The sequence below is a fragment of the Giraffa tippelskirchi genome, chromosome 6, assembly GCF_054371585.1.
Source record: "Giraffa tippelskirchi isolate mGirTip1 chromosome 6, T2T-mGirTip1v1.2.pri, whole genome shotgun sequence".
Lineage (NCBI taxonomy): Eukaryota > Metazoa > Chordata > Mammalia > Artiodactyla > Giraffidae > Giraffa > Giraffa tippelskirchi.
In genome coordinates, this window is record NC_137280.1 from 48,549,122 (window position 1) to 48,573,613 (window position 24,492).

Genomic DNA, 24,492 nt, shown 5'->3' on the forward strand with positions numbered 1-24,492 from the left:
TGTGATAGTTTCAGGTGGACAGTGGACTGCCCCATTGGCTCATTGGTAAAGAATCTGCTTGCAATGCAGGAGATGCTGGGTTCAGTCCCTGGGTCTGGAAGATCTATTGAAGTAGGAAATGGCCACCCACTCTGGGGAAATCCCATGAACAGAGGATCCTGGTGGGCTACAGACCGTGGGGGTGCAAAGAGTTGTACACGACTGAACAAATGAGTATGTGTGCACATACACACACAAATACACACACACACACACAGGTGGACAGCAAAGGGACTCAGCCATATATGTACATGTGTCCACTCTCACTCAAACTCACCTCCCACCTGGGCTGCCATGTAACATTGAGCAGACTTCCCTGTGCTATATAGTAAGTCCTTGCTGGTTATCCATGTTAAACATAGTGGTTTGTACATGTCAACTCCCTAACTATCCCTTCCCCTCATTCGTCCCCCTGTAAGCCCACTCAGTCTTAACCACAATATTGTGAAGTATGTATTAATCCCCTGTCTTACACAGGAGGAAACTGAGGCTAACAGCTGAACTGAATCGCCTAAGGCCACTTCTGCGGAGCTGAACTTCAAGCCCCCCTCCAGCTGATGCCTAAGTCCAGATTCATTTCACCCTGCGTTTGTCTGATGGGCAGATGTAGTAAGATCTTGGCTCTCATTTGACAAGGGCTTGAGCTCTCACCCTGGGACTCTACAAAATGAGCTCACTTTGGGGATTCGGGCCTGCCAGCATCCTCCAAGTGAGTCAACTGGGGACCTGGCCGGTCTCCACGATAAAAACTGGAAATTCCCGCTGTGTCTCTGACTCAGAGGTGCCTTTCTGAGCCCACAAATCTTTATAAACTGCCTGGGCAAGTACACACTGAAGTTGAAAGTTCCTAGAAACTGTACCTTTTTTCCCAGAAGTGCTGAAGGCCACATTCTCTCTAGTATTCAAAAACATGAAGTTAAATAGAATGTTAAAAGTTAACAAAGAAAGGGATGTTCCTGATGGTCCAGGGGTTAGGACTTCTTGCTTCCAAAGCAGGTGGCACTGGTTCAATCCCTGGTCGGGGAACTAGGAACTAGGAACACAGCACTCAGTGCCACCAAAAAAAGGAATCTAGAAAAATGATACAGATGAACCTATCTGCGGAGCAAGAATAAAGACACAGAAGTGAAATGGATTTGTGGATATAGGGGGGAAGGAGAGGGTGGGAGACATTGAGGGAGTAACATTGACATATACATACTACCATGTGTAAAATAGATAGCTAGTGGGAAGCTGCTGTTAGCACAGAGCCCAGTCTGGTGCTCTGTGATGACCTGGGGAGGCAGGCTGGGGGTGGTGGGAGGGAGGCTCAAGAGGGAGGGTATATATATATATATCTACTTATAACTGATTTAACTTCCCTGGTGGCTCAGATGGTAAAAAATTCTCCTGCAGTGCAGGAGATGCAGGTTCTATACCTGGGTTGAGAAGATCCCCTGGAGAAGGGAATGGCAACCCATTCCAGTATTCTCGCCTGGAGAATCCCATGGACAGAGGAGCCTGGCAGACTATGGTCCATGGAGTCATAAAGAGTCAGACACGACTGACCAACTAACACACACAGAGCTGATTCACGCTGTTGTACAGCAGAAACTAACATAACATTGTAAAGCAATTAAACTCCAATAAAAAAAATAATAAGATAAAAGAAAAAAATTAGCATCAACCTCTCTGCATCTCAGTATTCTCATTTATGAAACAAGGCTGTGGATTTCAAGTTCTCTAAGGTGGCGTCCAAGATACATTTTTTGAGACTGAAGCTCCACTGAACTGGATTAGGAAGAGCTAGAGAGCAGGGGCAAGGCTGCACTGGGAAACTGCTTCCTCAGTATTTAGCACAGAGTAAATTCCCAACCTGCATTTGCCAGATGACAGTGAGATTCAAAATGGACAGGGCATCTTTCCTCTGTGTTTCTTTCCTCTGCTCCTTGGTCTTCATCCTATTCCAGCATCTATCAGTTTTGCTTCCAAGACAAACCTTGTGCTGAATAAATGGTTGGACATTTAGTTGTGTCTTCCTGTGCAGGGTCTGAAGTCACTGTATTCTCCTCCCCAGGTGCATTTGCTTATTGATATTTATAGTAAATTTTGAAATTAAGAAAATTTCACCCTTCAACCAATTTCATTTTTGAGAGACAGAACCCTTCTGAGGCTCTAAACTCACCCCATGTGTGCATGCGTGCTCAGTCGTGTCCGACTCTTTTCTGACCCCATGGACCATAGCCTGCCAGGCTCCTCTGTCCATGGGATTTTCCAGGTAAGAATACTGGAGTGGGTATCCGTTCCCTTCTCCAGGGGATCTTCCCGACCCAGGAATTGAACCCAGGTCATTGCAAGCAGAGTCTTTACCATCTGAGCCACCAAAGAAGCCTCACTGTTAGTATAGAACAAACCTACATGCTTTTGAACTGTGGTGTTGGAGAAGACTTTTGAGAGTCCCTTGGACTGCAAGGAGATCCAATCAATCCATCCTAAAAGAGATCACTCCTGGGTGTTCATTAGAAGGACTGATGTTGAAGCTGAAACTCCAATACTTTGGCCACCTCATGCGAAGAGTTGACTCATTGGAAAAGACCCCAATGCTGGGTAGGATTGGGGGCAGGAGGAGAAGGGGACGACAGAGGATGAGATGGTTGGATGGCATCACCGACTCGATGGACATGGGTTTGGGTAGACTTGACTGAGTGACTGAACTGAACTGAACATAATAGAACTGATTTTGCCTCTTGGTCCACAAAGCTTAAAATACTTACTATCTGGCTGCTTACAGAAAATGTTTGTCAACCTCTTTTGATATGAAAAGAAATCAGACTATAGGAAGAATGATAGATGTGGGAGAGGATAAAAGGGAAATGGAGCACAGGAAAATGATGTCACATGTAAAATGCAACAAGTAGAATGTTCTTTCTTTAAGCATGCGAAGCACTTACGTGGGATCTTTTAAGGACTTGCCCACTTTGCCAAGCTCAGCAAAAACTGATCCTCTCTGTGTGTAACTTAAAACACATACACAGTGTGGGTGTGCACTCACACACACAGACACACTCACACACACACACACACCTGCAGTGGGACTACTTTGAAGGAAATGCAGCCGTGAACCCCAATCCCATCTCTGCCACTGAAGTCACCTTGTGATCTAGTGAGTTATTTATCCTTCCTGCCTGAAGTTCCCTGAAGTTGCCAGTGGAACTTGTAATTGTTGAAGCCAGTGGCTTCTCCCCCTTGTCGGTCTCCTGAAAGCGTCATCTCTGGTTTCCAGGATGCTGGTCTCGTCCTCCTCCTCTGTTCTGAAATCCTCCACATATATTCAGGTCTTGCATATGAGTCTGCACTCAGCTCTCTGCCCTCAAAGCTCTCATTCCTTCTCGAATCTGTTCATGACACTCCTTTCCTCACCCGAGAGATGCGCCGTGGCACAATGGTCTCTGCATGTCCAGCCAACTGATGCATGCTGCCTGTCAGACACCAGCTTCCTTCCTGAACCCGGTACCTCCCCGTCCAGGCCTGACTCAGCTTGCAGCTTCATCTACCCGCATCCTCAGCCCGTTCTCTCCTCTCAGCTCTGCTGCACTAACTTCTACTCCTTCAGGGCCCCGTCAGCCTTGAATGCCTGCCTGTTAAATAGGTCATGTTGAGCATTTGAACATTGTTTTAAAGTTCATGTATCAGACCGTCTTTCTAAGCGCTTCAGGTGACTGTCGAAGCAGTCACCACTCCAGTATTGAGCCCTCTTGTGGATCTTAAATATTACAAGGATCAGTACATCATGTTTGCACAAATATTCCAGTACTGAAGTCATCCCAGTACTACAAAGGGGCTCCTGCACTTTTTGCACAGGCTTTGTACAACTTAATCAGGCCATGTGTGTCAGGCCCCTGCTTCAGATTCTGCCAGGCTTCCTGTTTTTCTCAGCAGAGAGTGCCCATCCCAGCTAGGGTGGCAGGGCCCTAAGAGAAGCCTTCTCCCATCCTCCCCTCCCACACCATGTCATGTGCAGGGCACCCAAACTGATCTCTTGGTTCCTTGGGTATGCCAGGCTGCTTCCCCTTACCCCCTTGCCCTTTTGGCTGGGACTCGGCCCCCACAGTTTCATGACGTGTTCTGGCTTGTCATCCGAAGTACAGCTCAAATGTCATCTGCTCAGAAAGGCCTTTCCTTGTCACCCTGTGTAAAGCTGTCCTCTCCCCGCGTTGAATGAATCCATTGTGTTTCCCCGATGGACTTATCACAGTCTGAAACCTTCTGGCTTGTGGTTTGTGTACTTAGTCCCATCTGTTTACTGCGACCAGAATCTGAGCTTCATGAGAGCAGGAATCTTTTCTATTTTGCCATCGCTAGGCCCCCTCAGTTGTCCTGCTCTGTCTTTATTCCTTTAGGATGAACGTGCAAAAGTCAGTGTAAAAGCTCTCCTTTGTTCCCTGCGAGGAACGGGTTTCTTTCTCTCAAAGCGAATGTTAACCTTTGGTGCGACGGGATTACACGTTTGCGTTTTAAAGAAATTTTCTTTCCCTGGTGGCTCAGATGGTAAGGTATCTGCCTGCAATGCGGGAGACCCAGGTTCCATCCCTGGATTGGGAAGATCCCCTGGTGGAGGGCATGGCAACCCTTTCCAGTATTCTTGCCTGGAGAATCCCGATGGACAGAGGAGCCTGGTGGGCTACAGTCCATGGGGTCACAAAGAGTCAGACACAACTGAGTGACTGACACACACACACATTTGTGACTGACACACACATATTTGCTTAAGACAGACAAGAAGTCAGGTTTGCTTGCAGAGTGGTGGGAGGTGATGTAAGGATGTTAAATGTTGGCGGAATGTTTCAGACTTCAGCCAAACAAAATAAATATTTTGTAGGCTATCAGTAAACTCACATCAAGAACAGCCCTAAATAGGGGATATTTGGCATTGCTTTTTATGTTGTTTTGAAAAATTGCTGCAGTGCTTTCATGAGAAATTCCTGTCATTCTTTCCAAATGTGAGTCCATCATCTTCATTTTGAAGAGTATTAACTTCTTAAAGAGAACTCTTGAATTATGGAACCTTTTAAGCCAAAGGTCTTCTCTTTAAATCTTCAGTGGAAAATAACATTTCAAACACTGGAAGACCTTAGGAATTCGTATTTGACCTTTACTTTGTGCTCACCGTGTTAACTTTTCCAGATTATTCATTGTGTGTGTGCTATCTGTAGATTCTCTCAGATTTCTCCTCATCCCTTTAAAATGTAACAGAAGTAGTATATTGGCTTCCCAGGTGGCCCTAGTGGTAAAGAACCCACCTGCCAATGCAAGAGACGTAAGAGATGCAGGTTTGATCCCCAGGTCAGAAAGATCCCCTAGAGTAGGAAATAGCAACCCACTCCAGTATTCTTACCTGGAGAATCCCCATGGACGGAGGACCCTAGTGGGCCACAGTCTGTAGGGTTGCAAAGAGTCAGGCACGATTAAAGTGACTAAGCACACACACAGAAGTAGTATATGCATAGTGGATTTTCTAGAACTTTCGTAATCCCTGTCTAGAAAACCCGAATCAAGGTATTTGGTAAGAAGACACTGATGGGGACCTTTAAATTATAGAACTTTCCTCAGATTTTACTTTTTTTCTTACATTGCAAGAGAAACTATAACAAAAATCACACATATGTATATATTTACATATAGGGTCAAAGTTTCTTATATATATAGACTTAAGTATATATAGACTTACATATATAGAAAAAGACATAAGGTTTTGCAGTTTCCCTTCAAATACTGTACTGTATAATTTCACACAGCGAACATTAGAAAAAAACATTCTCTCCTTGAGTCCCATTCTGTATCTCTTACCACCTACCTCAGCTCTACATAATATCCCATATGTCTTTCCTCATTACCGGCATATTTTAAAGTCATTAGAACTCTGTGGGTGGCAGAGATACATTGGAGAACCGCTCATAATTAATATAAACCTCGTGGGGAAACTTGAGAGTTGATCTTGATATATACATATACGTATACACACACACAGAGACACAATTTGTTTTAACAGAAAGTTGGACATGACATTTAACTACGAAAATCTATGCCAAAGTATGTAGTCTTGCTTGTAAGTAAACTCTCTTTACATAGTTTTTACATAATCTCAGCTGTGTACCATGTGTGATCTAGCTAGAGCACTGATTTGCTTAAGGGACCTGGAACTTAAAGATTTTTTTTTTTTTTTTCTGGTATACATGATGGATCAGGTACTGGCATCTGCTGGCAATGAGTGATATTGCTTTCTAATTCTATAGGCGGCCTGGCTTCCCGCAACAGTGCATCCCTGGAAAGCAGACCGTGGTGTTGTTTTTTTAGAACAAACATATACATGAAAGGATAAGTAACAAAACATAGTGGTGATGATCATTTACATACTGGCTGGTGTGTGGCATATGGAAGGAAGAAAATGAACTTTTGTTGTGAATGTACCGTGCCCATGTGGTGGTGTGTTCTTCTCCATGCTCTCAGAGAGGAGATCAGAAACTTGGAGAAACTGTCCGAGAGCACAGGTTGAATGCAAGGAAAATCTATGCCTGTGGGAAATAGTTAGGATGACCTAGTTTTTGAGGCAAAAAGAGAAAAGGCTATTCAGACGAGAAGGATTTGGACAGCAATGAACAATCTCATATACTGCCAGTTGTAGGGTATTTTGCTTCCATATTTTGGGGGAATGACAATTTTCCTGTATGCAAATAAAGACTTAAAAATGTGCATGCCATTTGACTAACCAATTCCAATTCTGATCATTTATTCTCAGAAAATAATCAGAGAGGTGCTTGAAGATTTATTAATATATATAGTTATTGCATCTCTCTCATACATACATACTATATGCTTCCTCGATGGCTCAGCAGTAAAGGATCTGCCTGCTAAGCAGGAGACCCAGGTTTGATCCCTGGGTCAAAAGAAGGAGGGCAAGGCTACCCACTCCAGTATTCTTGCCTGGAGTATCCCATGGACAGAGGAGCTTGGTGGGCTATAGTCCATATGGTCGCAAAGAGTTGGACACGGCTGAGTGACTGAGCACACACGCACATACTATATACTATAGCATTTACTACAATCATGAAAAATAAATGATCTAAATAACAGCCAGTAACAAAGTGTTGTTAACATAAATTATAGTATATCCCTATAAATGAATTATATTCATCCATTGGAAATGTTGTATAGGAATATTATTGACATGAAAATTACTTATACCATATTATTAAGTAAAAAAGCTGGTTTATGAGGTCATATGATGCAGCTTTCCAAGTAAAACTCTAAATGTGTAAATGTGAGTTGTGTGGGCTTATGAAGATGATTTACCAAAATACCAATAGTGGTTATCTCTAATAACATGGCAGATCACATTTATTGTCTTCTTTTCCTCATCCTTCTTTTATAAATTGTCTTCAATGAAAATACATCATTTAAAAAATTTAGAACAATTTAGAGACTTCTTTCATGGTCCAGTGGTTAAGACTTTGCCTTCCGATGCAGGGGGTGCAAGTTTGATCCATGGTCAGGAACTAAGATGCCACATGCTTCCAGGCCAAAAAAACCAAAACATAAAACAGAAACAATATTGTAACAAATGTAATAAAAACTTAAAAAATGGTCCTCATTAAAAAAAACTTAAATGTTTAATAAAATAAAATTTAGAGCAGCTTGTCTTCTAAGAGAATTAAGAATATAACAGGAAGCAACCAGGGGACTGAGACTACAGAACCAACTGGAATAGAAGTGGAGAGGGACTGGTGTCCGCCACAGGAAGTTAATGGGAAGTGAGGTTAAACAGTGAGGATTTCTGGCATTGATGAAATTGGCGGCTTCCTGGCTGTCGTAAAGGGAGAATCTAGAAGGGCTTGCACAGGTAGCATTGCATGCATGCATGCTAAGTTGCTTCAGTCTTGTTCAGTTCTTTGCAACACTATGGACTGTAACCCACCAGGTTCCTCTGTCCGTGGGATTCTCCAGGAAAGAATACTGGAGTGGGTTACCATGCCCGCTGCCAGGTGATCGTCCCAATCTAGGGATCAAACTCACATCTCTTATATTTCCTGACCCAGAGATAGAACCCACATCTCTTAGATTTCCTCCATTGGCAGGTGAGTTCTTTACCATTAGCGCCAACTGGAAAGCCCACCAGTAGCATTGGGGTTCTTTAAATGGCAACTTGGTGACTGCAGAGTAGCCCCAAGTTAGTAATTGCTTTTGTCCTAGAGAAGCTGGGGCCAGCAAGAGAGTAAAAGATAGAAATGAGGGCTGGCTCTGGGAAGAGGAGGTAAAGCCAGGACAGAGGGAGAGACAAGTCCAACTCAGTGTTAAATGACTGAACGACTGTCCCAGCTCTCCGCATTTCCCCTTGATCAAGCTCCAGACAAGCTTCATTCCCTCTTCCTCCCCCACACTTGAGATTTAGAGAGCCGTTTGTCTGCAGATGGAAGAAGCATCATATCCAGTGTAATAAAGGTTGCTTTAGGCTATTAACGTACTTGGAACGAGTTGGAAAACATACAAATAAAACTAAGCCAACAGATGGAACCAATGTCTTTTTTTTTTCCCCCACTTAATTTTTCCCTAGGAAGCAAAGGTGATTAAATTCATTCCTTTGACTTCAAACATGCCCTTAAATTGGGATCATTTGCAACATCTAGATGTTTGAAACCTTGCAAAAAGTTTTTGATTGCGAAGTTTGGGAAAGAAAAAGACCATTGGATTTGGGTCAGTGGATCTCGATCCTGTTTGCCATGCTGCCATGCATGACTGAGAGAGTCACTTCAGTGCCTTAGATCTTAGTCCTGCAAAGCGAGATAAAGGTGGAAGATCTTGCCAGCCCTGAAACCCCAGGACTCTCTTGACCTGAAACTGTATTCTTTTTTCCATGGCCGTATCTTCTCTCATATCTACCTCTCCCAGTCCCTAAATAAAAGAGCCACAAAAAGAAACATCCTCCACAGAAGGTCATACTGAGGGGAGAGATGGTTCTTTTTTTTTTTCCTGTGGTGTCCTTACAGACTGACTGTATAGCTGAAAACCCAGGAGCATTTTAACATTCGCTTATTCATCTATTCACTCATTCAAGAGATGCTGAACACCTGGTTTTGTCTCATGTAGTGTGCTGGGTCTTAGGTAAACAAAAATTAAAAAGATCCTGCTGTCAAGGATGGAGAAGGCAATGGCACCCCACTCCAGTACTCTTGCCTGGAAAATCCCATGGACAGAGGAGCCTGGTAGGCTACAGTCCATGGGGTCGCTAAGAGTCGGACACGACTGAGCGACTTCACTTTCACTTTTCCCTTTCATGCACTGGAGAAGGAAATGGCAACCCACTCCAGTATTCTTGCCTGGAGAATCCCAGGGATGGCAGAGCCTGGTGGGCTGCCGTCTATGGGGTCGCACAGAGTCGGACACGACTGAAGTGACTTAGCAGCAGCAGCAGCTGTCAAGGATCTTTCTGTGCCTTGAAAGATCTTCAAATTTCCTGCTGTATATTCCCCTGGAGGTTTTGAGCCTCCTCCTCCTCCCCCTTCCACCCACACTGTTTTTAATAAGACATATTATGATAGAACTTGATTGCATTTATGGATTGTATGGAGGTAGAGAAATATTGAAAACCACTGGCCTGATGCAGGAGATAGACTCATATACAGGCAATTACAGATCACCATCATATGATCTATGAGTGCCCAGTGGCTCAGTCGTGTCCAACTCTTTGTGAGCCCATGGACTGTAGCCCGCCAGGCTCCTCTGTCCATGGAATTTTCCAGGCAAGAATAATGGATGTGTTGTGTTAGTCACTCAGTCATGTCTAACTCCTTGTGACCCCATGGACTGTAGCCTGCTAGACTTCTCTGTCCATGGAATTCTCCAGACAAGAGAACTGGGGTCGATTGCCATTTTCTCCTCCAGGGAATCTTCCCTACCCAAGGGTTGAACCCATGTCTCTTGCATCTCCTACATTGGCAGGCAGGGTAATTTACCACTAAGCCACCTGGGAAGGCCCATATGATCTATGACAGGGTGATATTTTGGGGGGCATGGGCCACAGAAACACAACTGTAGGAATATACTGACCCTGACCTCCTGTCTCCTATCCTGTTTCCAGGAATTTCTTACATAACCAGGGACTTGGGCTCAATGAACAAGTATTATAAATCTATTTAATAAGTTGCTCTAAAATTCATTCCATTTCTTTTAGTCCCCTACTGCCTCTCCCATAACCCCATTCTCCATCATTGTTTACCTGGATCACCTCCTACCTGGTGTCCCTGCCTCCTGGGAACCCGTTTTTCACATCATACCTACAGTGATCTTTCTAAAACACAAATATGACTATGTCTCTCTCCTGCTTTTGTATATGGAAACCCTTAGTGGAAGTTAGGTGAACCTCCTCTGTGCCTTCATCTCATTCAATCATCATTCAATTGCCTGCATAGTCATCGTTCTCCTCGACCACACAGAAAACTCTCTGCAGGCGGAGACTAGTTTATTCATCAGTAAATGAACATATCAAGGACTGTACCTGGCACGGTGTAAGGACTGGACAGTATCTCTTCAATGAATGGAGGATGCCGATGTTGAGGTCATATTTAGTTGAAGTCATTGGTGTAGATGACATCTGGATTAGGAGTTGCTTGGTAGGTAAGGGTTTTGTTGAATGAATAGGTAAATAATGAAGGTTACTTGGGGCTTCTCTGATGGCTTAGATGGTAAAGACTCTGCCTTCAATGTGGGAGACCTGGGTTTGATCCCTGGGTGGGGAAGATCCCCTGGAAAAGGAAATGGCTACCCACTCCAGTATTCTTGCCTGGAGAATCCCATGGACAGAGGAGCCTAGCAGTCTACAGTCCATGGGGTTGCAAAGAGTTGGACATGACTGAAGCAACTTATCACAAAGGTTAGTAGACTAAAGACAGACATAGACAGTAGAACCCTAACACTCACATTTCACTGCAACGTAGAGAAGGGTCAACTGTGAGAATGATTGAAAAGATGGGAAGACACTCAGGAGAGAATGAAAGAGGGTTTGGAGAAGCCAGAGTCTCAAAAAAAAATAAATAAATAATGCTTCTTTGTATTTGCAGGGCCCAGCACAGGAGTGGATGAAGGAATGGGTTGGATGAATGATGGTCAGGAGATTCAGATTCAGCAGCCAAGTTGAAAACCACAGGGCCTGAGAAGAGCTTGCTGGGTCTGGCAGTTAGGGCATCCTTGGTCGTCAATGGGATAATTAATTATAGTTTTAGTGGAGTGTTTGGTGCAGGAGCTGGGGGAAGGGGGGGAGTGCAGGTGAGAAGGGAGAGATGGTGAGTGGAGAAGGAAGGAAAGGGAGGGCCTAGAAGTGGAAGACCCTCTTGGAGAGGAAGAAAAGGGAAGGAGAACTCTTGGAAGGAAAGGGAAGGAAAACTTTGGGGGCAGTTTTTTGCCCAAGAAACATCTCGTAGACCCCAGAGGAGCAGTTGGCAAGAGGGGACCAGCACTGATGCTAAGGTCATAGAGATGCTGCTTCTTACACAGCACAGCATAAAAGATCATGACCTAGATTTTTCCACTTTTAAGTTCTCAGCTTTGCTACTGGGTGACATATTAATAATAGCAACAGACTTTCTTCTGAGTACATTTTCATTATGTTTCTCTCATTGTGATAATGATAGTGGTGGTGATAGTAATAATAATGGTGAGCAAGGTACTGTGACAAGTGCTTCTGTAAGTACCATCTAATTTAATTAGGCCAATAATGATATAGATAAAATTATTCTCCCCATTTCACAAATCAGTAAAATTAGTTGAATAAATGAGTATTTTTTATTAATTTAGAAATAGGGTCGATGAAATGAATTTAAAATAGGGTCAATGAAAACACAGAATTATTTTTATAAACTTGTTTTGTACTCAAATCTGAGGAACTAGATCTTTCATAAAATGAAGGTATACAGTAATGTTGGAGAATTCTCAATGCAGATTGAGATTTAATACTTTCCACAGGAGGCGGTTGATAATAAGTATGTCAAAATGCCCTTGTCATCTCTTTTGTGTCCTCAGAGTATTACCATATAAGCAAAAGGTATTTAGAAAAAATATATAGCATTGGGTATATTTTAAGTAACAAAAAATTAATTTTAACTTGTTTACTATCCTGTTTCTAGTAATTTATTTTTGAAATGAAAATATTTCTCCTGGCTAATGGGTAAAAATTTTCTTGCTCTTAATCCTTCCTATAAACATGCCGAAGGAAAATAGTTTTAGGATGATAGCTCACATATAAAACAGAGTTATTGTTTCTTTTAAGGTACCAAAATGTGAATGCATTTAGGATCAATGCTAAGGTCTTCACAGCCATTGGAACAGACTGACTACAAAATGTTTTAATATAGTCTGTAAGTGAGTGATGACAACACATCAGCATGTACACAAGCATGACAGCATCTCTTGTGTTTGTCCCTATCCATCATTCGGAACAGATTTTTCTCGTGGTAAAACAAATCCAGGGACAAAAATGTATTGCTTTTAAAGTAACCTTACAGGCCTGCTTTAAATAGACAACAGAAGCTTGGGAGATCAACGCTGAGGAATCTTAGCTGCATTGTTAATCTACCTTTTTGTGTTGCAGAATTACTACACATAACATACATGAAGGTCTTCACTGCAGTTTTAACAAAAGACTTTGACTATACTGCCTTAAGAAAGGGATTTCATTCTCACCTCTTAAATACCCACTTCTTTCTTTTTAATTCAACTTAGATTCAGCAAGAGAATTCAAGCACATTTGAAGATTTTAGTGGAGAGAAATACTCCTTCATATCAAATAGATTCAAAAACACACATTGAATGGTTGACTCAGGGGCTTTCACTAAACTGGCCATGAATGCTGAAACCATCTGTTTTTCTGGACGTTGTCAGGGTGAGTGTGGCGGAGGCAGCTGTTTGCAAAGGGACGCTTTGGATGATGAACCAGCCCATTGTTCCTAAGCAATTCACTTGCTTTCAGAGACTCTACCCAAGCGTACTATAGAGCAATCAAAATCAAACTATTGTTTGTACCAATCATCTTGATCTGAAAAGAACGTGGTGGGATGACCCCATTGTAGATGCAAATAGTTGTTCTGAGCAGCTGTATGCTGGCCAATATGTACCTCAGTAGGAAACAGGCTTGGAGGCTAGAGGGCTCCCTGTACCCTACTGAGGGAAGAAAAAAGATTATACCAGATTAAACTGCAGTTTAAGGGGACTGGAGGGAATGGAGACACAGGTCTATTGGTGTTAGTGGCAATTTTCTCTCACAAAAACATTGGCGACATTAGCTCTAGGGTGGTAAAACTACTCTTGTGTATGAAAGCTTTCTGCAAACTAGAAATCTAGATTCTCCATAAAATTAGATAAGGACTTAAAATGATGGCACAAAACATGATTTGCTTAGGTTGGAAGTGTTGAGTCCTTTAGTTCTGCAAATTTTAACACTGCCTAAAGTTTTACAATTGACATACAACTCAGAAAAATGTCGATACAATCTTGATATTGCAGTCTTTGCATGACTATTAAAAAGGACATTTTGGTCAATGCAGAGAGCAAGTGGAAGCACACAAAAGGAAAATTATGCTGGCTAGTTTTTAAAAATAACCTGAATGCTATCTTTTGTCCATTAACTTTTAAGCTTTTTGGTTGTCCTTGTCACTTCATTGCATGCATGCTAATATCTTCTCATATAAAATTTAATCTGTTGAACTAAATGAAGGAATTAGTATCTGAAAGACATCTTTCATTAAGCAATTAACGAATCTCTCCAACAAATCTACAAAAGCATATGTGTTTATATTTAATAGTTATTTGTATGATCAGCCAGTTATAACATATGCATACGTTTTGTTTTAGCTGTGATAGTACTACACCTAAACTTATTGTCATTGTACTGTAGAGTCCTAATAAAAATGTGGCCACCGCTGGTTATTTGCTAAAGGATATATATACATATATCTGTAGTTTATCACCTTTAAAAATTCCTCTGCAGTTCATTATAGAGCAATGACAAGTCCCTCAAGCAGAGCTATTTGGTATTGGATGAAATTTTGCTTTCTGTTGCAGCATAAACCAGAAATAACAGGGTAGATTTAAGAAATATACAGGTTTCTAGAATATGATTGAAAAAAGACTTAATACCATATGTACCAGCCAACCTTTGACAATAAGTCAAATGCAGGGGCCATGATAAGACTTGTGAGTCTTTCTTAAGAAACTGTCTTACTCATTATTTTAATTTTAATTAAAAAGCTTTAATTGGCAACCTGCCATGCTTCTACTGAGTATATTTGGTTGTCTTGGTGTCACTGTGAGTGTGGCATGGGGTGAGGCCTACAGAGCATTCCATCATGGCAAACTCAGTCCCCCACTAGAGTAGCAGGCCTATGCATGTGAAAGGAAAATACTGAAAGCCATTTCTCAATTAAATCTCTGATTTTTACTTGAGTTGACTTATACTTGCAGATGGAATGGCTAGGAAATACCTGTCAAATAAATTTCATTGGTTCTAATATCTCAAATGTTTTATGTACACTATTCATAGACACAGACAATATTTCACTTTTCTAACACTCAACTGATTATATTTCCTGTCTACTTTTTTTTTGTCCCACTCTCATCCAGTATGACAGAGAAGGCAATGGTACCCCACTCCAGTACTCTTGCCTGGAAAATCCCATGGGTGGAGGAGCCTGGTAGGTTGCAGACCCATGGGGTCGCTAAGAGTCGGACACGACTGAGCAACTTCACTTTCACTTTTCCCTTTCATGCACTGGAGAAGGAAATGGCAACCCACTCCAGTATTCTTGCCTGGAGAATCCCAGGGACGGCGGAGCCTGGTGGGCTGCCGTCTATGGGGTCGCACAGAGTCGGACACGACTGAAGCGATGTAGCAGCAGCAGCATCCAGTATGATCTCAACTTATTACATCTGTAAAGCCTCTATTTTTATTTTATTTTTTAAAATTAAATTAATTTATTTATTTTAATTGGAGGCTAATTACAGTATTGTAGTGGTTTTTGCCATACATTGACATGAATCAGCCATGGGTGTACATGTGTTCCCCATCCTGAACACCCGTCCCACTTCCTTCCCCATCCCATCTCTCAGGGTCATCCCAGTGCACCAGCCCTGAGCACCCTGTCTCATGCATCGAACCTGGACTGGCGATCCATTTCACATATGATAATATACATGTTTCAATGCTATTCTCTCAAATCATCCCACCTTCACCTTCTCTCACAGAGTCCAAAAGTCTGTTGTCTGTTCTTTACATCTGTATCTCTTTTGCTGTCTTGCATATAGGGTCATTGTTACTATCTTTCTAAATTCCACACATATGAGTTAATATACTGTATTGGTGTTTTTCTTTCTGACTTACTTCACTTTTAAGAGATTAAGACCAATTATTATTTTTAAGCCAGTATAAAGGGTTTATTCCATAAAGTAATTTCCAAGTTATATTCCTAGTATAAATAAACATTTGGCCATTTCCCCCTCTCATATCTGTAGAAAGAACTTTTGCTGTGATAAGTGATATTCACAAGGATGACCTGAGGGGCCATAATGACACATCATCCACCAAAGAATAATTACATAATGTTCATAATATTATACTTAACAATAGCTAAGTATGATTGGGTTTTTACCTGGTGTCCATGGTGAAGTTCAGTTTCTTTACAACTTACTGCTCCAAACTAACAAAATGAAAAGGGTATTAGAATATGTTGTGGGGTGAACTGTGTCCCTGCCTCCCTCCAACTGATGGCTCACCAGTGCAGGAGAAACAAGAGACGAGAGTTCAATCCCCGGGTCAGGGAGATCCTCTGGAGAAGGAAATGTCAACCAACTTCAGCATTCTTGCCTGGGAAATTCCATGGACAGAGGAGCCTGGTGGGCTATAGTAAATGGGGTTGCAAAAGAGTCAGACAGAACTTGGCAGCTAAACAACAGCAGCAGCATAAGTGGTATTTCATATGGCATTTGTCTTTTTCTGTCTGACTTACTTCACTTAGTGTGATAATCTCTAGATTCATCCATGTTGCTGCAAATGGCATTATTTCATTCTTTTTTATAGCTGAGTAATATTCCATTGTATGCATATACCACATTTTCTTTATTCATTCATCTGTCAACGGACATTTAGGTTGTTGCCGTGTCTTGATTGGCTACTGCAGATAGTGCTGCTATGAACATTGGGGCACATGTTTCTTTTCAAATTAGGGTTTTCTCCAGGTATATGCCCAGGAGTGGGATTGCTGAATCATATGGTAGCTCTGTTTTTAGTTTTTTAAGGAATGTCCATACCATTCTCCATAGTGGCTGCACCAATTTACATTCCCAACTGTGTAGGAGGGTTTCCTTTTCTCTACAACCTCTCCATCATTTATTGTTTGTAGACTTTATAATGATGGTCATTCTGATCACTGCGAGGTGATAACTCATTGTAGTTTTGATTTGTATTAAATAATTTGTGATCTTGAGCATCTTTTCATGGTCATCTGTATGTCTTCTTTGGGAAAATGTCCGTTTAGGTCTTCTGCCCACTTTTTGATTGTGTTGGGTTTTATTTTTCAATTGTTTAAGCTGTTTGTGTATTTTGGAAATTAAACCCTTATTGGTCACACTGTTTGCAGTTATTTTCTCCCATTCTGTGGTTGTCTTTTTGTTGTGTTTATAGTCTCCTTAGTGCGCAAAAGCTTAAAAATTTTATTAGATTACATTTGTTTTTTTCACTTTTATTTCTATTGCTTTGGAGACTGACATAAGAAAATATTTCTGCATTTTATGTCAGAGAATTAAACTTGGTTTTGAATCCATGTTTATATGTCTTCAAAGCCTTTCTCTTAACGACCCATGCTGCCCCCTCTCTTAAGCAGGTGGTCTATCAATATTATTTAGAAATGATTTCAGCAGTAAATGTAGAACTATCTCCTCCAAATTTTTAACTCTCATTATTAGAAAGGCTAGTTCACACAAATGGTCTATTATCCAAGAATTTCATTAATAAAAGTTAATATTACATATTAAATAATTCATCTTTGGTAATTTTATTTCCATGAGTGAATTTACTGGAAAAAGTTCCACTTGTATTGATTCTCTAGTGTGTAAATGTAACAAGATAAATTCCTCCAGGAGATGCTAATAGAAAGAGTTTAAGTTTATAAGAAAAATATGTTACAGATAGAATATTATAAAATAAATAATTTAGGAGATTAATAACATTTTTTAATGCACTCAGTGTGTTCATGGGGAAGTTCAGCTTCTTTCTAATGAAAAGAAACAGTTTACTGCTCCAGTCTAGCAAAATGAAAAATGTATTTTTATTTGAAAACCATGCCGTTTACTCTGTTTTTCTTTTTTATTGGACTGACCCATATGATTCTGGGATGGATTAGAAGTTGAAGCTGAGAAACAATCAAATGATCTACTTAATCTTTGCTTGTAAATTCTCCATAGGGGGTAGTAATTTATTTAAAAAGACTGTGGACATAATGATACATTTTCTTTTTGTCCTCTTCCATCTTGTCATCACCTGATGTCTTAATATTAATACTTATCATAAAGGAAAACATTTTCTAGTTTTCTGCATATAGATCCTGAACATGTTTTGTTAGATTTATACCTAGATATTTCATTTTTGGTGCTATTTTAAATAGTATTGTGTTTTCATTTCAAACTCCAATTTCCACTGATGGTATATAGGAAAGCAGTTGCCTTTTATATATTAATTAATCTTGTATCATATAACCTTGCTATAAGTGATTATTTGTTCAAGGATTTTTTTTTGTTCAATTCTCTAGGATGTGTGCATAGAAGATCATGTCATCTACAAATAAAGAGTTTTATTTCTTCCTTCCTCTCTGTCTCTCACAATCTGCACACCTGTTGGATTTCCACCATGATATTATGTGGAAGTATTGAGAGGTATGTTCTTGCCATGTTCTCTGTCCTAAGGGAGCATGTCCAGTTCTTCACCATTAAGCTTTCTTCCTTTCTTTATGTAGGTCCAGGTTGTTGACCTATATCTTTTTCCTTTTCTCTGAAGAAATTCTTTGAACATTTCTTGCAGAGCAGGTTAGCCAGTGTTGAATTCTTTCAGTTTTTATTTGTCTGAGAGAACCATTATATCTCCTTTACTTTTGAAGGTTAAATTTGGTGCATATTGAATTCTGGTGTTTTTTTTTTTCCAACACTTAATATTTCAATCCACTCTCTCCCTGCTTGCATGAAGAGAATTCTGCTGTAATTCTTATCCTTGTTCCTCTTCAGGTAAGAGTTTTTTCTCCTCTGATTTCTTTCAGGACTTTGTCATTAGTTTTCTTCAGTTGAATATGACATAGCTAGGTGTGGAATTTTCAGGATCTCTGCTTGATGCTTTTTGAGCTTCCTGCATATGTGTGGCTTGATATCTGTCAATAATTTAGAAAATTCTTGGAAGAAAATGAAAATATTTTTTTCTGTTTTGTTCTCTCATTTCCTGTTATTCCAATTATGCATTTGTTACATATTTTGAAATTTTCCTGTGGATCTTGGATGTTTTATTCTGTTTTTTTCATTCTTTTTCTTATTTATGTTTCAGTTTCATGAGTTCTGTTGAAGTATCTTTAAGCTCACTGATTCCTTCCTTGGCTGTGCATATAGGTGAGCCCAGCAAAAGCATTCTTCATTTTTGCTACACTTTTTACACTTTAAAAAGAAATTTCTAGTATTTCTTTTTGATTCTTCTATAGAGTTTTCATCTCTCTTGTCTACGTTATGCATCTTTTCTTAAGTGTTGTATATTTTTTCCATAAGAGCCATTAATATATTCATCGTAGTTATTTTTGATTCCCTCTCTTGCAGTTAATTCCACAATCAGTGTAATACTGGAGTCTGGTTCTGAGGCTTGGTTTATCTGTCCAGAATGTTTTTCCCGTTGATTATCAAGACTGTTTTGTACAGTTTGGTTTATATAGTTATCTCTGTGTTTCTGAACTACAGAGCAAAGTGAGGACTGCCTCTGTGTGTGTATGTATGTGTGTATATGTGTGTACATGTGTGTACATGTGTGCACATTCTGCTCAAGTAATGAAGTACTTAACACAGAAGTTTTCCCTTTGCTTTGATGTATCAGATAACGTAAAGCCATCTGGGTGTCTGTCTTTAAATTAGTTATTATCTTTCAGCTTCTCTTTGATTTAATTATGGGAGTTTCTTTCCTCAATCTGATTGTTATTGAGCTAGAATTCCTATTATGAAATTTTCTCTCCTTTTTGTTTTTTATTTATTTTTTAAACTTTAAACTTTTTATTTTGTATTGGAGTATAACCAGTTAACAATGTTGTGGTAGTTTCAGGTGAACAACGAAGGAACTCAGCCATACATATACCTGTATCCATTCTCCCCCAAATGAAACTTTCTCTCTTAACAGACCTTTTCTATGATTGCATTTTGAAGAATTTGGGAAATAGAAATTCCCTAAACATTTTGAAATTAATTTCAGTTGTTCTCCTGATTTTTTAGAAGTGTGTGATAATTTCCTCGAGTTTTTCTTAATGATAGTGATAATTATAATAATCACATCTATTTACTGAATATTTGGTATGTGCCTGTTTCTTTGCACAAGCGCTTCATATAGATTATGAAAGAGTATAATGTTTTCCTTAAAAAGTCTTTTACACATCATTACTGTTGTATCTTAGACTTTCTGCAAGCTGAGGTAAGGGCCTGACAGAGTGTAGGGAAGGGTCTTATTAAGATCTAGGCATTTCCCGTTCACTGCATGAGATGAAGTGGCCCCAGTGGCCTATGACTTGCCCTCCGGAGAAGAGCTGCAGGTGCTGACCACTGAAAGCACCAGGAGGATCTAAAATTCGTTTTTAGCCTTTTGGCTGCTGCGTGAGAGCAGAGTACGATCTGCGACAGCCAGAGTCATGGCAGGACAGGCATTTAGAAAGTTTCTTCCCCTCTCTGACCGAGTATTAGTCGAAAGAAGTGCAGCCGAAACTGTGACCAAAGGAGGCATTATGCTTCCAGAAAAATCACAAGGAAAAGTATTGCAAGCAATTGTGGTAGCTGTTGGATCAGGCTCTAAAGGACAGGATGGAGAGATTCAACCAGTTAGTGTGAAAGTTGGAGATAAAGTTCTTCTCCCAGAATATGGAGGCACCAAAGTAGTTCTAGACGACAAGGATTATTTCTTATTTGGGGATGGTGACATTCTTGGGAAATATGTTGACTGAAATAAGTCACTATTGAAATGGCATCATGTGAAGCTGCCCATTCCACTGAAGTTCTGAAATCGTTTATCATGTAAATAATTTCCATGTTTCTCTTTTATAATACACTAACGATATCCAAGCTAATGACATCAGTGTCTAAAATTTAGTTTCACTGTACTGGTATAAACATTTCCAAATAAAAATATATAAATCAAAAAAAAATAAAATTTGTTTTTACATTATACTCAGTAACAAAATACTTGGTAACTTGCTTGTATGATCTAAAAACTTAAACACAGCCCCAGTTTAGAAAAGGAACCAACCTGCTGCCTGGAGATACTGGCAATGAATGATAATTATACTCTCCAAGTCCTCCAGTAGAAAACTCAATGAGCTGTATTTACTTCTTTCTGGCATTATAAAAATTATGTATCCGTTTATATGCAGAGACAGTTCCTTGGGGATGAAGAGTTATGCATGCTCATTAGCTGAAGAATATGTACCACAGCAGGCACTGCATACACAACCCAAGACTTATGACCCTACTGTCCACATGAGTGGCAGGCATAACTTCTGTGTTGTGGCGGTGAAATGAGAGGATGAAGAGATGATGATGAAATGAAGGAGGATCGTTTGAATGTCCTTGCCCTGGACTTCAGTTAAATATTCAGATACCTTTCAAATTAACCATGCTGCTTCAAAAGTTGGAATCCAAGTGGGGTTAAAGCATTACTTTCTTGCTGAATTTTCTGTGTTTTGAAATGGAAGATACTTTTGGAATTCTCTCTTAGAATTGGCAAAGCACTTTGCCCTGCTATGAACCTTGATTATTGGTTTTACATCTTTTAATCCAAAAAGACTTTAAATTGTTTTCATTGGTTTTTCTAGACTAACTTCCCCTGACTCTGTTGGCAAGTATATTAGCATAATCTTTGCCAAGAGATTTTTACTTGGTTAGCTGTTTGCTATGGTCGTTTTCCGTTTAGAAGAATGAACTAATAGGACTGAAGCAGTCACTTTGATGTTGGAATCCTCATGATAATTATTATTTTCAGGAATTCAGGTCCTTGGTGTCATTTACTCTTATGATCAATGCACATATTGTATAAAGACTTGATTCATGAGAATGATCATGAAAACTGGTTCATTGGCTAAATTATACATTGAAAGATATCAAGTGAACAGAAACTAATTGTGAAGAACAAATAATTTAAGGAAAACAATGAATGCTCAGCATTATGTCCTTAGGAAATCTTGTCAACAACAACAAAAAACAGTGAATCGTTACATGTATTGTTTAAAAGAAGAGATATGAGAACTTAGGCTCTGAAATTAAGTAAAAAAAAATATAAGAGACTTTGTAGATTTTCTTAGATCAGGGTCCTTGGAAGCAGAACTCCTATGCAGGAACTCCCAGGGGAAACCTTAAGGGAATGGGGAAAACCAGTCAGTGGGGGAGGAAACCCTGGAAAGAGACTGATCTCAGGAAGAATCTCCCAAAGAGTGGGCTTCAGCCTAGCCCTGCAGAAGACCTCTGGAATATGAATTACGTGTTGAAGGTTCATACTCTCTCACCACATAATCACTGACTGACTGTCTCAGGGTGTGTAAGAAGGTCACACAGCCCCACAGATCCTTCCCACTTCTTTTTTTTTTTTTTTTTTATAAATTTATTTATTTTAGTTGGGGGCTAATTACTTTACAATATTGTAATAGTTTTTGCCATACATTGACATGAATCAGCCATGGGTTTACATGAGTTCCCCTTCCTGGACCCCCCACCCACCTCCCTCCCCATCCCATCCCTCTGGGTCATCCCATTGCCCTGGCCCTGAGCCCTTGTCTCATGCATCGAACATGGAATGGTGTTCTGTTTCACATATGATAATATACATGTTTCAATGCTATTCTCCCAGAACGTCCCACCCTCACCTTCTCTCTCAGAGTCCATAAAATTGTTCTATGCATCTGTGTCTCTTATTCTGTCTCGCACATAGGGTTATCGTTACCATCTTTCAAATTCCATATATATGCATTAGTATACTGTATTGTTGTTTTTCTTTCTGGCTTACTTCACTCTGTATAATGGGCTCCAGTTTCCTTCCCACTTCTTACACATGCAGCCAGGTAGCCCCAGCAGCCTGAGAGTTGTCCTCTGAAGCACTACAGGCCAGGCCATCAAAAACTCCAGATTTCATTTTTATACATTTTTGTAACATAGGATCATCTGTTTAACAGACACCGTTGACTCCCCCTTATTCCTTTTTACTATTTCTTCATGCACCCCACCTTTACATTATTACTGTATGTAAAATAGATAACCAGTGGGAGTTTGATGTATGACACAGGGAATCCAAAGCCGGTGCTCTGTGACAACCTGGAGGGATGAGGTGATGAGGAAGGTGGGAGGGGAGTTCAGAAGAGAGGGGACATATGTATGCCTATGGCCGATTCATGTTGATATATGGCAAAAACCATCACAATAATGTAAAAACTATCCTCCAATTAAAGTAAGTTTTTCTTTTTTAATGTGTAAAAATTCAGGAAGGATATTTCAAGTCTGGATAATTTCTTAAAGAAAAAAAAAATCAAATCGACCATCCCAGGAATCCTTGTGTGTTGCTTTGTTCTTAGTTCAGTTCAGTTCAGTCACTCAGTCGTGTCTGACTCATTGTGACCCCATGGACCACAGCATGCCAGGCCTCCCTGTCCATCACCAACTCCCGTTCTTAATCATATAACAGACACATGAAACCTGCTATTGATTGAGCTCCTACCAGTTACTAGCTCTTTGATTCTCAGGACAGTGAAAATGGGTATTATTTCTCTCACTTCAAAGAGACAGAAACTCTGCCAGATGCCGTGGTGCACCAAAAATGATTTTTGAATGAGCAAATGAATGGCCACACCTCTTTGAATTTAAGATGGGGCTTCCCTGGTGGCTCAGATGGTAAAGAATCTTCCTGCAATGCAGGAGACTCAGGAGATGCAGGTTTGATCTCTGGGTTGAGAAGATCCCCTGGAGAAGAAAATAGCTACCCACTCCAGTATTCTTGAGTGGAGAATCCCATTGACAGAGGAGCCTGGCGGGTTACAGTCTATGGGGTTGCAAAGAGTCGGACACGACTGAGCAACTAACACTATTGAATTAAAGATAGGCCGACATGTACTTTTATTCCATTTATCTCATTAAAATAAGTAAGTAAATGGCTCACTCAAGACACAGTGTCATCTGTCTGACTCTAAAGCCCCGGGTGGTTTAATCTGTTACAGTGTACAGACGTTTCACAATTTGCGATGATTCAACTTAATGGTTTTTTAAGTTGACAATGGTGTTAAAGTGGTAACACATTCCGTAGAAACTATACTTGAGTTTGGACCTTTTCTTGGATTTTCCTGATGCTGGACAGCAGCCGTAAGCCACAGCTTCCCATCAGCCATGCCATCACAGAGGTAAACAACAGATAAACTTATCGCCATTCTGTACCTGAACAACAGTGCTGTTTTTCACTTTCAGTACAGTATTCAATGAAATTACATGAGATACTCAACCACTTTATTATAAAGTAGGCTTCATGCTACAGGATTTTGCCCTGCTGTGGGCTAATATAAGTGTTCTGAGCATGTTTAAGGTGGGCTTGGCTAAGCTCTGATGACTGGTAGGTTAGGTTATTAAATGCATTTTTGACTTAGGATATTTTCTACATATAGTGACTCTATCAGGACATGTAATCCCATTGTAAATGGAGGAAGATGTAAAATGCCTTTTCAAAAGAAAATTGTTTTTAAATACCTTTAGTCTCTATTTCCCAAACAATAATAACTCTGTGTATTATGACAGCTCCACGCAGTTCACCCAGCCTTCCACATCCTTAGCCCATTTCATCTTCATCACCACCATCTTTAAAAATTAGACAGCTGATATTCAGGGAGATTGGGTAACTTGCTCAAGGTCACAGAGCCAAGAAACAGTAAGGCTCATGCCAAGTTCAACTCTCTTGACTCCAAGGCCAGTGTTCTTTTCAAAATCAGTTGTTTTGATCATGCAGTTTGGTTTTTTTTTACTGTGAGTATTTTTTTAAACTGTGAGTTTCCCCCTGGGATTCAAAGTGTTTTACAGAATTTGTATCACTATAGGGTCAGTGAGTACATATTTGCTAAGCTGATTGCCATGAAATTGCATTCAAACAAAGGACTTTCTGACCCCTACACCAACATATATTCAGTCTCT

At 40.2% G+C, this 24,492-nt stretch overlaps 1 protein-coding gene and 1 pseudogene across 1 annotated transcript in view; both read left to right on the forward strand.

Annotated features, from left to right (window-relative positions):
* Positions 1-24,492, forward strand: part of CYP7B1 (cytochrome P450 family 7 subfamily B member 1) — a 173,468-nt gene that overhangs the window by 32,771 nt on the left and 116,205 nt on the right. The window lies entirely within an intron of this gene.
* Positions 19,974-20,314, forward strand: LOC145510992 (10 kDa heat shock protein, mitochondrial pseudogene; annotated as a pseudogene).